Source organism: Tenrec ecaudatus, chromosome 1 (genome assembly GCF_050624435.1).
Source record: "Tenrec ecaudatus isolate mTenEca1 chromosome 1, mTenEca1.hap1, whole genome shotgun sequence".
Lineage (NCBI taxonomy): Eukaryota > Metazoa > Chordata > Mammalia > Afrosoricida > Tenrecidae > Tenrec > Tenrec ecaudatus.
This window is the reverse complement of record NC_134530.1, coordinates 186,870,583-186,884,640: the sequence shown is the minus strand read 5'-3', so window position 1 is coordinate 186,884,640 and position 14,058 is coordinate 186,870,583. Positions and strand designations below refer to the sequence as shown.

Below are 14,058 nucleotides of genomic sequence, written 5' to 3'. Positions count from 1 at the left end.
TGCTTACCTGACAGCACAGCACATCTGGGCTCCTTTGGTGAAAAACCAGGCTCCAGGAATTGACAGAAAACCAATGGAAATGTTTCAATGATAGATGCAGCCCTGGAATCACTTACTTATGCATCTGTGCCAAGAAATTTGGAAGATAGCAAACTGATCAGCTGACTAGAAGATGTCCATATTTGTACCCATTCCAGAGTAAGATGATGCAACAGAATGATGAAATCACCAAACAATATCATTAGTATTACATGCAAGTTAAATTTTGCTAAAGATAACTTAAAAATGGTTGCAACAGTATGCTGACAGGGAACTGCCAGACGTTCAGGTCAGATTCAGAAGAGGGTGTGGGATATGGATTTCAATGCTTCATTGACTCTGTGTGGATGATAGGAATAACAAATTATGAATAGCATTGCAAAAAATAAGAAATCCTTAATCGTGCTTATACAGAACCTGCACATAGACCAAGAGATGGTCATTTGAACTGGACAAGGGGATGTTGTGTCATCTAAAATCAGGAAAGGTGTACATCAAAGTTATAACCTTTCACACACACACACACATTCATACGCACTTCACTGCCATCAAGCCAATGCTGACTCATAGAAACCCTATAGTGACCCAATAGGACAGGATAGAACTGCCTCTGAGTTTCCTACACTGTAACTGCTTTGGTGAATAAAAAGCCCCATATTTCTCCCAAAAAATATCTGGTGGTTTCAAAATATCAAACTTTCAGCTCCATTCTTTCATCATCCTTATTAAATCTCTGTGCTATCAAATAATCTGATAAACTGGACCATAGGAAGAATTCAACATCAAAATTGGAGAAAGTCTCATTAACAACCTGAAATGTACAGATGACACAACCTTGATGAAAGTGAAGTAGACTTGAAGTACTTACTGAGGAAGATCAAAGATACAACCTTCAGTATAGCTTGTACCTCATCATAAAACCCAAATCTTACCAATAAGGTAAATCAGCTGCATCATGATAAATGATGAAAAAATTGAAGTTGTCAAGGATTTCATTTTACTTGGATTCACAATCAACACTCAGGGAAATGGCAATCAAGAAATCAAACAATGCAATGTATTGAGCAAATGTCCTGCTAACACTCCACTAAAGTATTACAAAGTAATCCAAGCCATGTTTTTAAAGTTTGCCACATATACATATGGATGATGGATAATGAATAAGGAAGATTGAAGGAGAGTTAATGTCTTTAAAGTATGGTGTGTTGAAGAACATGAAATATACCATCGACATAAAAGAAACTAGGCTCACTGGTAGGACAAACAGGTGGGAACGCTAAGACTATATAGCTCTTGGTCACCTTTCAGATCTGGAACTAAATTTACCCTTGTATTAGAATACTCAACCATGTAAAATTCAAAGAGCAGTATTTACCCAAGGGAAAAATTCAGACACGAAAGAACACAGGACACACAAGTAGGAAAGTGATGGGTACATTTAGGAGACTGCAATACATGAGTTGAAAGGAGACCTGGTAGTAATAGTGATTACACCTTGGACTGCTAATCACGAGGTCAGTAGTTCTGAACCACCAACCACTCTGAAGGGGAAAGACAAGACGTTCTACTCCTGATAAGAGTTGCAGTTTCAGAAACCCCTATCATAGAGGGTCACTATAAGTTGGAACTGACTCGATGGCAGTGAGTTTGGTTTTAATGCATGAGTTCAAACAAAATGTGTGACCTGTTCTGTAAACCTTCACTTTATTCACAATAAAAAAGTTTTAAAAATAAAAAACACAATTTCATGTCAACTTGATAAAAAATGAAGGGGTGGAATCTAGCCTGCCAATTAAGTCACAGCCTGATGATCCCTCCTTGTGAATGTGGCCTTCTCATGAGGATTCTAGGAACTTCCTCTTATTTGATTCTGCCATCGGAAGAGATGGGCTACTTTCTCTCTGTGTGTTTCACATTCCTGTTGACAAGCCACATGGAGCCACACTGATGGCAGCCAGAGCCCTGGAAGTGGAAGAGTCATATGGAGACCTGTTTCAGGGCTGAGATGCTTCTACTACCACTGGACCCCAAAAACTTTCCACCTACCAGCCTGTGCTTTTCCTGCGTTCGGCATCATTGCATGTGCTGTGTGAGTCTAAAGAGGAATTTATGGACTAGTATCAGACAAACGGGCTAATATCAGACTTATGGATTTGATCAGGATTGGTCTGGGATGTTTTCTCAATATACAACTGCTTTTTGCTATAAAGTTCTCTCTTGCATACATAAGAGTGTCTCTGGATCTGTTTCTCTTGTTAACCCGGACTAACACAGAATTCCATGGGCTGCCAGAAAGAGTAGCTAATCTGTCTTGCAAGAAGTACAGCCAGAATGAAACCATCACCATACTCAAGATATTAAGAATATCTCTCCCCCCATAGAGTTTTCTGGTACCCTTTTGTATTCTCTTTCTCCTGATTCCTTCATTATAAATTAGTTTGCATTTCTAAAGTTTGTCATTAAAGGGACCTTGAAGTATTTGTGTGCGTTGCTTCTTTCACTCGGCATAATAATTTCAATAGCCTATATTCAGTATATATACACATATATGTGTGTGTGTATATACATTATATATAATTATATGTGATATATATATATATAAAACCCTGACCGCATAGTGGTTACGAAATTGGGCTGTGGTTTAACTGCAAGGTCAGAAATTCAAAACCATCAGCTGCTCCTTGGAAGAAAGATGAAGCATTCAGCTCCTGTAAAGAGTTACAGTCTCAGAAACACACAGGAGTAGTTCTACCTATTGTATAGGATCTCTATGAGTCAGAATCAATTTGATGGAAGTGAGTTTTGTACATATACATAATTTGTATGTATGTCAATAGTTTATTACTTTTTGGTTTTCACAGGCCTATATTTCAATCATTGAATGCATGAGAAATATTTGTTAAGTACATGCTTAGTAGAAACACAACTTCAAAAATTACAAATATTTTTCTAGTAATGAGAGGAAAAGTACCCCTTTCCTCTTCTGAGTCAAGGGCAAGTCCACACCCTCCCCAGCCTAGTCCATCCACCAAGATATTCTTTAAGCCCCTTCCCTTTGACACATAAAAAAACAAGCTTCAAATAAAACAAAAACATGTATATGAATCCCTGTGAAAGTCAATCTAATATAAAAGTAATTAAGAATTATTTAATGACAACAGTTGGTTTAGAATGTGATGAAAGAGTTTTAGCATTTTCTCTAACACTTCCTCAATTTCAAGAAGCATCTTAACTACCCTTTAATTGTTTGGTTTGATGACAGCAGCAACCTTTGGCAGAAGGTCATCTGGTTATGACTTTTGTGCCTACATATGTCATGGCTAATAATTTCAAATCTCATACCAACAATCCAGGTCTTATGAGTATTTTAAGTCAAAAGTGTGTGTACTTGGATGCATAGCCTTCAATCTCTTACAGGGTTACTAGGCCTATTTTCTGTGTCCCTACAACACCTTGTACAGATCTTCCTACAAATGGTTTAGACTTACCTACTAACCTAAAAAGTAGCGATTCAAAACTTGCCAGTAGCATTACAGAAGAAATAACTGATAATTTACTTCTCTATGATTTCTTTCCACTTGCCATTAAGTTAACTAACTCATAGTGATTTCCCTTGGCCCCAACCTTATGCTACAGAATGGAATTGCTCGATAAGGTTGTCAAAGCTGTGACCTTTTTCTGAAAGCTATCATCGATCCCTTCTTTTGAGATACCTGTTGGTGGATTTGAGTCCCCACCTTTCAGTTAGTAGTAGAATGCTTACTTGTTCCACTGTGGAACTCTTTCCGTAAGATCACAGCCCTGAAAAGCCTGTGGAAACACAGTTCTACTAAGAAACATGTGGAGTCGCCATGAGTCAAAACCAATGCAACAGGATCCAGTTTGTTTTGTTTTTGAAAACTCTTCGATACAGAGTTGTGTGCGTTCGCTGTAAGGGCAGACCAACAAGAAGTTGACCCTACTTTTGAGCTCCCTCTTCAATGGGGGACTCTTCTAGTTGCCGGGAGAAAATGGTAACTAAAGCTAGAGAGTAGGGACAAGGCAAAAAAAAAAAAAAGAAGACTCTTCATTACATTCTTATAATGTGTACGACTGACTGTCTTCTTCAACTAACGTACGATTTTTTAAAAATCATTTTATTGGAGGCTCATACAACTCTTATCACAATCCATACATACTTCCATTGTGTCAAGCACATTTGTACATTTTTTGCTTTCATCATTCTCAAAACATTTGCTTTCGACTTAAGCCCCTGGTATCAGTTCCTCATTTTCCCCTTCCTCCCCTCCCTGTACAGATAATTTTCCCCTTCCTCCCCTCCCCACTGATAATTTATAAATCATTATTTTTCCATGTCTTACACTGACCAATGTCTCCCCTCACCCATAAAATATGATTTCTTTTGAAGACCAAAACCATGTGTTTTTAAAAATTCTACTACCTAATAATATAATAATATTTATAGTATGAATGGCAGAATTAATTCATTCTTTCACAGTTTCTTGTTAGAAATTACTGCGATGGTTAAATAATATAACAAAATACTGAATTTCCCCATAATTAATTGTGAGTTAGTGTTTTTTTTTGTTGTTGCAATTGACAGAAATTTTTTCTCCATAGGAAAAGCAGGCATTTAAATAAAAATAAATCTATAATGCAATTAAAGATATTTATCAATAATTCTATCATATTAGCAATCATTGCCTGACCTAATCAATTTATTTAAACGAAAAAGTCTCGCATCTTTATACCAGATATCCTAACTGCTTGCCTCAACATTCAGTTTTGTCTTCTACCTTAATTATGGAACCCAAATTTTATTCCAGTTTAAAGTTTTGTTGTTGGGTCCAGTCATGTCAGCCCCAACTCACAACAGCTCTAGGTACAACAGAATGAAACACTGCCTGGTCCTCTGTAACCCTCATAATTTATTTTTATTTCTTTGTTTGAACCCATTTATGATAGGTAAGGTTTTGTGACAATTTGAATGGGCCAGGATTCTCAGTGGTTTGACCACTAAGTGCACCCCCATGCTGAGATCTCCCTAAGGGTGTGGCCCATTTCCAATACCAGTAGACTCTATGGGAAAGTTTACTTGGTTTTTGCTGGTTCTGGATCCGACATCTGGCTCTCTGATCTCAGGTTCTTTGAGTTAATGATCTGCCATATTACCTTCCAATCCAGGGAGTCCCTATCAGCCGTCATTTTACCAACTGATCTTGGGTTCATTCACGTTTTCAACCACAAGTCTATTGTCTTCCTACTGATCTTGGATTCATCAGTCCCCACAGCTACTTGAGTCAGGAGAAGCTTCCAGTCTAACATCTGAATCACAGACTTAGGACTTGGAACTTTCCTGCTTTGACAATTATGCAAGCCATTTTCTCTTCTTTCTTTCTTTTTTCTCATAATAACTGTTTTATTTTGACCTGCTTTCTTCAAGAAATTTTTTTTGTAATTTTTACATTGTTGATGCCATCCTGTACAGGTATTCTTCAATTTACCACATATTAGATTTATAATGGACTGCACTTTAAAAAGTTTAATTATTGTAGAACACACAATGTTATAACATATAACTTGTTAATGTTAGTCTCATAGGTTCACTCACAGATGTTCAATTTTATACATTAATGTGCACAATTTTTCTGGTATAAACTTTCTCTGTATACACACACACACACACACACACACTATAGACTTCACAGATTTTACTTCTCTAGAGAACCTAGGCTAAAACACCAATATTGCAGCCTCGACATTCTCCATTTTGTTGATTGTCTTCCCCTTCCCCCCCAACCCCCGACACTCTAACTTCCCGAGCATGATGTCTGTTTCCAGGAAGGGGTCTCTCCTAAACCATGCTCACAGGATGTGAGATGGAGCTTTGTCATCTTTGCGTTTAGCGAGCATGCTGGCTATACTCCTTCCAGGAGAAATTTGTTTGTTCTTCTGAAATTCTGTGGTATATTCGATATTCTTTGTCAATAACATAATTCAAAGAAATCAGTTTTTCTTCGGCCTTCCTTATTCATTGTCCAGCTTTCACATGCATATGAGGCTGTTGAAAATGCCATGACTTGGATCAGATGCACCTTAATCCTCAAAGTGACTCTGCCCTTTAACATTTTAAATAGCCTTTTTTACCGCAGATTTGTGTCTTTGATGTTTTTTACTCTTGGTTCCCTGAGCATTGACTGTGTGGATCCAAGTAAAATCCCTGACAGAGTCAACCTCTTTCTGTTTATCATATGTTGTCTGTTGACTCAATTGTGAGCCTTTCTTTCCTTTCCATTGAGTTGTAATCCATGCTGAAGGCTGTGGTCTGTGGTCTTCATCAGTAAGTGGACTTTCAGCAAGCAAGGTTGTGTCATCTAAACATCACAGGTTGTTAGTGAACCTTCCTCTAATACTTATACTGTGTTCTTCTTCATATAGTTCAGCTACTTGGATTTTTTCCAAATTAAATAAATATGGTGAAAGAGCACATAAACTATATCAGATTATTGAAACATTTCAATTGGTATTCCATCAATTCCTGGAGCTTTGCTTTTTATTAATGTCTTCATTGCAGCTTGAACCTCTTCCTACAGTACCATTGGTTTTTCATCATATACTACCTTCTGAAATGATTGCATGTTTACCAATTATTTTTGGTACAGTGACTGTTTATTCCTTCTATCTTCTTTTGCATTCAATAATTAACTAATTCCAACTCATAACTACCCTATAGAACAGAGTAGAACTGCCCCCTTGGGCTTCCCAGCTGTCTTCCTGGGCACAGAAAGCCTCATATTTCTCTCCAGAGCTGTTGGTGGGTTCAAACAGCTCACTGTGTAGTTGTCAGCCTAATATGTAACCCACTACACAACCAGGGCTTTATTTTGCACATAGATTCTTCAATACTGTAAATTAAGGCTTGAGTTTTTCTTCAGTTCTTTCAGCTTGATATATGCTAAGTATGTTCTTCCTTTTTTGTTTTGTTTCATTTTTAATTCTAGGCCTTTGCATATTTCACTGTAACAGTTTGTCTTCTAGGGCTGCCTTGTGCTCCCATTTCCTTTAGCTACTCTACATTCAAGAACAAGTGTGGTTTGTTTTGTTTTTTCAATTTGTAACAGTTTTTATTTATTTATTTATTTAAATCATTTTTATTAGGGGCTCTTACAGCTCTAAAAACAATCCATACATCAATCATCTCAAGCACATTTGTACTTATGGTGCCATCGTCATTTTATAAACATTTTCTTTCTGTCTGAACCCTTGGTTTAGCTCCTCTTTGGTCCTTCCTTTCCCCACCCTCGTGACTGCACATTCCTCCACGTGGGCTTGTTGCTTCACTGCTAGATGGCCGCTTGTTTAACTTCAAACTTTTAAGACACCAGATGTTTTATCTCTTAATAGCTGGGCACCATCAGCTTACTTCACCACATTTGCTTATGTACCCATTTTGTCTTTTGTGATCTTTGGGGGAGGGTGTGCATCACAGAATGCCAGTTGAATAGAACAAAGTGTTCTTGTGTTGAAGGAGAGTCAAGAGCAAGTTTTATAGTTTCTTATGGTATCTACTTTGGTCTTTGGTTTCTTTCTGATCTTTTTAAAATGGTTTTATTAATATGTAATTCATCGTTTTCCCTCCAAGTGGCTGGTGGTTTTGAGCTGCTGACCTTATGGTTAGCAGCCCAGAACTTCATCCACAGTTCCATCAGAGCTCCTTGAAACTATAATAAAAGGTCTTCCAAAAGTTTATGAAACAACTCCATTATATTTTACTTCCATTTTTACACAAACATTTTGTAATCACACATATAGTAATTATATATATATATAATGTGGGGGCACATAGGCCTTATTTCCTCCTAATTCTTGTACTTGTAATTCTGAAAGGTTTCCATCAACTGTGCAGTGGAAAAATCTCTGTATTTAGTACACTGAGCTAGCAGGGCTTATGAGACACAGTCAAAACACAACTGTTCTCTTTCATTCAGAGTGGTGAGTTTTTTCCGCTACCACTAGATGAAAATTCCAGCAAATCTCATTCTTTTTTATGCTCACTTATAGAAAACAAAAAGTCTTGCTATCATTTTAAAATCATAAAAAGCAACTAACACTCGACAGTTAGGAAAGAAAGCCCAAATCAAAAGGAACAGGGTCACCTTTCCCCTAGCAAGTCGCTACGGTTATCCCAGGGAACATGGTGGGAAAGGGAGCCGAAAGATCTTCCCTGACTGACACTGTAAGATAGCTTTGCACCACCAGAAGATGTTTAAGCCTGACTCATGGCCAGTTTTCTGAGCCTCAGAGGCTCCGACACTTGGCTGTTCTAGCTATAATTCTCTAACTCCTAGGACACAGACAGTATAGCTTTCTTCCCCTCTTGATGCCTCTCCTCCTTTAGCTTCTACATACAGTTCTCTGGAGAGAACTGGCCCAGTCTGGCCCAGGTCCGTAGGAGAATTGTTACTCATACTTTCCCCCCCAATCAGAATAAGATATAACAACTTTTGCTTATCCCCCAAACTGCCTTTTGAAGACCATTACTTCAAATTTCTCTCATTCCCTCTTATTCAACACTTCATGTACAACTTTTGTCACATTTCAAACTGTCATTCATTTGTTGAATCATTGAATAAACATTTATTGAGTTTTTGCTAGATAGAGGGCACTATTCCAGATTTTTAAGGAACCCTGGTAGAGTAGTGGTTACGAATTGGGCTGCTCACCACAAAGTCTGCCATTCAAACCCACCAGCCCCTCTAAGGGAGAAAGAGGGGCCTCACTACTCCCACAAACAATTAAGTCTTGGAAACCCACAGGGGCAGTTCCACTCTCTCCTATAGAGTCACTATGAGTTGTTATTGACTCAATGACAGTAAATTTGGATTTTGTTATTCCAGATTTGGAGGATGCAACAATTAATATCACAGGAAAAGGTCTCAGCACAATTGTAGAATACATCGGCAATCAATAAGTAAACAGATACTGAAGAAAAATGAAACCATGTAAAGGGATAGGAAATGGGATTTTTGATAGAGTGATCAGGAAAGGTCCCCTTAGGGAAGTGTTTGAAGAGAAAACCTGTTGAACTACAGGTCAGTCAGTGCAAAGAACTGAGATGGCAGGATTTCCTGTCTTCTAAGAGCACCAGGGACAAGGTGATTGGGGTTCGTGTCAAGGAAGGGTGGTAAGAAATGAGGTTGGGATGGTAGCCAGTGGTCAAGAGAATGAAAAATTGCGTAGACCACGAAAAGAACTTAGCTGTAATTCTACGTGAATGGAAAGCCATTAGAATAACACGACTTCTTCTATCATGTTGGTTGCTATATCCTCAGTACGTGTAATAATGAAAGTTATTACTAAAAGAGGGACAAACCGCATTCTACGCTTTACTAAAGCAACCTGGCTGCAGTGGTATAAGCCACTGTGGGAAAGTATGAGTAAAAGCAAGGAAACCAGTAAGAAAGCGAGTTTGGAAGACTAGCTAAATGATAATAGTAGTTTAAAATAGAGGGGTAGTTTGAGAAATGTAGAGAAGTGGTAAGATTCTGTGTGTGTTTTGAAAGTAAAATCATCAGAATTTGCTTATGATCTGAGAATTAAAGATGTGTGAGAGATGAGTTTTAGAGTTTTGCCCTAAACTACCAGGCGTATAAAACATCCAGGAAGGGACGAAAAGGATTGAGATGTAGAAACAGATGCATGCTATAAAATTCAGTTATACACTCTAAGTTAGGCAACCATTAGTCAGCCACGTGATGTTTTGACTAGAAAATTAGATGTACAATCCTGGGTTCAGGTCCAAGCTTGAGAGAACAAATTGAGATTCATTAGTATATAAATAATTTTCTTTTACTTTTTTTCTATTTTCCCGAAGCAATCTCAAACTTACAGGAATGTTCACAAGTAGAACACAAAGAATATTTTCCCTGGGTTATTAGAGAAAAATGATCCAATGTTGAGCCAATAATAACCCATTGAGAATACCGACCCAATGTCCCATCACTCTCTTATATCTTACTCTGTTTTTCCTACAAATAAAAACATTTTCTAATATACCCATAATAAAACCATAAAGATCTGGAAATTAGAACTGTAACATTATTAGCTTCTAATCCCCAGACATCATTCAAATAATAGCATCCTCTATTTCAAAAGGATTCAATTCAGAATCACGAGTTGCCCTTAACTGTAAGTCTCTTTAGTCCCCTTCACTCTGGAATATTTCCTTAGCCTTTTCTTGATTTTCATGACCTTGTCACTTTTGAAGACTGCAGACCAATTATATTGTATAGTATATATCTCAATTTAGGTATCTCTGGTGTTTCATAGCAATTAGATTCAGATTGTGGATCTTTGTCAAGAGTATCACAAAGGTGATCTGTGTTCTAATTATATCCTATTAAATGGCACAAAATTAGTATTTATTGAAATACTTTGACTAAGTTGTTCCCTTTCACACTTATCCACATTGAAGTTACTCACTTCCCCCGGTAACTATTTTGTGGACATGTACTTTTTAAAATTGTTTTATTAGGGGCTCAAACAACTCTTATCACAATCCATACATACATCTATTGTGTAAAGCACATGTTTACATTCATTGCCCTCATCATTCTCAAAAAATTTGCTGTCTACCTAAACCCCTGGCATCAGCTCCTAACTTTTTCCCTTCCCTCCCCGGTCCCTCCTCCTTCATGAACCCTTGATAATTTATAAATCATTATTTTATCATATCTTTCCCTGTCTGATCGTTTCCCTTCACCCACTTTTCTGTTGTCCATCCCCCAGGGAGGAGGTTATATGTAGATCCTTGTAATCGGTTCCCCCATTCCAACCCACCCTCCTTCCACCTTCCCAGTATCGCCACTCACACCACTGGTCCTGAAGGGTTCCCTGAGGGGAACTGTGTTTCCAGTTCCTATATGTACCAGTGTACAACCTCTGGTCTAGCCAGATTTGTAAGGTAGAATTGGGATCATGAGAGTGGGGGCGGGGAGAGCATTTAGGAACTAAAGGAAAGATGTATGTTTCATCATTGCTACATCACACCCTGGCTGGCTCGTCTCCTCCCTGAGACCCTTCTGTAAGGGGATATCCAATGGTCGACAAATGGGCTTTGGGTCTCCATTCTGCACTCCCCCACTTCATTCACAATTACATGATTTTTGTGTTTTCGTGATGCTTGATACCTGATCCCTTCAACACCTCATGATCGCACAGACTGGTGTGCTTCTTCCATATGGGCTTTGTTGTTTCTGAGCTATATAGCTGCTTGTTTAACCTTCAAGCCTATAAGACCCCTGACACTATATCTTTTGATAGCCGGGCACCATCAGCTTTCTTTACCACATTTGTTTATTAACCCGCTTTGTCTTCAGCGATTGTGTTGGGAAGATGAGCATCATAGAATGCCAATTTAATAGAAGAAAATATTCTTGCATTGAGGGAGTCCTTGAGTGGAGGCCCAGTGTCCATCTGCTACCGTAATACTACACCTATAAATATATGCTCGTAGATCTATTTCCCCATCCTCATATATAAATATATTTACATATGTACATATTTACATATGTACATAGACTTCTATAAATATCCTTTGCCTCCTAGCTCTTTCCTCTATTTCTTTTGACTTTCCTCTTGTCCCAGTATCATGCTCAGTCTTCATTTGGGTTTTAGTAATTCCTCTTGATTACATTGCCCTTATCATGTCCTCCCAGGCCTCCTACATCCTCCTCACCACCGGTTTGGATCACTTGTTTTTCTCTTGTTCCTGGGTTTGTTAACATCACTACCTTTCCCCCCACCTCCCCATCTCCCATGTCCCCCTGGAACTGTCAGTCCCATTGTTTTCTACTCCAGATTGTTCATCCAGCCTATCTTATTTAGACAGACCTGCGGAGATAATAACATGCACAAAAACAAGACAGAGCAATAATATACAAGAAAACAACAACAACAAACCAATGACAAAACAAAACACAAGGAGAAAGAAAAGCTTGTGGTTAGTTCAAGGATTGTTTGCTGGCCTTTAGGAGTGTTCTCCAGTCCAATCTGTTGGGGCACCACGCCCTGGCCCCAAAGTCCACCTTTGGTATTCCCTGAGGACCTTGCCGCTCCATTCCCTTGCTGTTCTGTTGCACCCCCTTAGTGTTTTGCCTTGGTGTGGCGGGATCAGATTGGTGCAATTCCCACACTTTGTCTCCAGTGTTGTCCCCTGTAGGGCTATGGGTCAGTGAGCAACGGTGTGTCTCATAGTGGGGCCGGCCATTTGGTCCTCTCTGTGGACTGGCTGCTCTAAGCAGGAATATAGTCCTCACGGCCTGGTGGGCCAGGATGTGCTCCACTCTCTCCTCCTTCCCCTTCATCTGCTCCCGTGTGCTCAGATCAGATATGTCCCTCTCCTGGAGCTGCAGATTCAGTGCCGTCCTTTGAAATAAATTTTTCTGGGGGGAAGGGCAGGATGGACACATACTTTTAAATTATACAAATATCCTATTCTTCATCAAATTTTCTGTGTACTTATTTATTAATTTATAGCATTGACTCATGGTTTCTTATTTAATGGATTATAAACTGCCATTATTTATTTTAATGCTTGAATTGACCCATATTGAGGCAGTAGCAACCCCTTTAAGCTGGCATTTGTATCATTTTTAACATGCCTTCATCATTGTTGGATCACTTCAATTTCTGTTTCAACAAAATATTCTAGGCTCATCTTTTTCTTCTGTAGACTCAGCTCTGCAGACAAATCCTGATTAGTTTTTTGGAGGGCTGGATTTAGATAAAGAAAGGTCCATGAAACCAGACACACAATCCTCTATCCACGGGGTTTCTTATAGTTTTACTATTTTCCATTTGAGAAGCCTGGTGTAATTTTCTAATGTATTTACTTTTATGATAGAAACCCTGAAAGTGAACAGGTATTCCATGGTCCTCATCCTCCTGTTCCTTCCTCACCCCACCCAGACTGGACACTCTCTGCCATGTGGGTGCCCTCTTCTTACTGATTCTGCTTTGATTCCTCATGCCTAGTTAGTTTTAAGGGTGGATATCTAATATTTCACTCCATGCTGCCCCTCTGTATGGATGCCCTCTTCACCTCCTGGGGCTATGACAAACCGTGACGGTCAATTCTCTTATGCAGGCACCATCCTGTCTCAGGGTGGGTTCCAGTGTCCAAATTTGATCCTCTATGAATCTCCCCAACATGGCGCTGATGCCTGCCTTGCAGTCTCATCTCAGGACTTCAGAAAAAAATATCAAGGAAGGAGAGAGAAAAGAACGGAAAAAAATAAGTACCGTTTACATGTAACTATGGAAGGAGAGTAGATAGAAAAGAGGAGAAATAAGACTTAGAACACCCCTACTTGGACTTTAGTTACCAAAGAAATGAGGGGAAACTGACATATACTTTTTGCTGCAAAGAGAAGCCAAAAAGATAAGGGAAAACCAGAGAGAGGAGTTTTTGACAATGAAGACTGTATTCCAAGAAGGTCAACTGTGTCGAATATTGCTAAAGTGTCAAGCAGGGTGAAAATCGAGAACTGAGCTCAATGAGAGAAAGGACTGAGCACTAGGTTTAATGATATAGATGACAACGTTGTCCTTGATGATCATATTATCAGTGGAATGGTGAAAGCAAAAGCCTAATTGAAATAGATTCAAGATAGAATAAGAGATGATGATGATGATGTGGGGACAGCCAATATAGATACTACTTTTGAGTTTTTCTGCAAAGAGATTCACAAATGCCAAAAGATGGATATGAGACCAGGAGAGCATTTCTTTTAATTTTTTAAATGAGAGATATTAAGTATTAAATGTCTCAACTCACCTCATATCTGTTTTGTCCTGAGGAATCATCAACTTATATGACCATTAGTTCAGTAATTTTTGAAAATCTCATGCCAAAGATAACTAAACTAAAAGGGAAATAAATGCATAAATACTGATTATATGAGTACATGCATACATCTCTATCATAGATGGTTCTACTTTTGATATCCAGGTGTGCCT

The 14,058-nt window shown here is 38.6% G+C and overlaps 1 non-coding gene and 1 pseudogene across 1 annotated transcript; both read left to right on the top strand.

Annotated features, from left to right (window-relative positions):
- LOC142439105 (elongation factor 1-beta-like) overlaps positions 1–14,058 on the top strand; it is a 35,738-nt pseudogene that overhangs the window by 9,873 nt on the left and 11,807 nt on the right.
- LOC142437935 (small nucleolar RNA U85) lies at positions 3,922–4,100 on the top strand. Its single transcript, XR_012782434.1, has one exon. It is a non-coding gene; the product is annotated as a small nucleolar RNA U85 (small nucleolar RNA).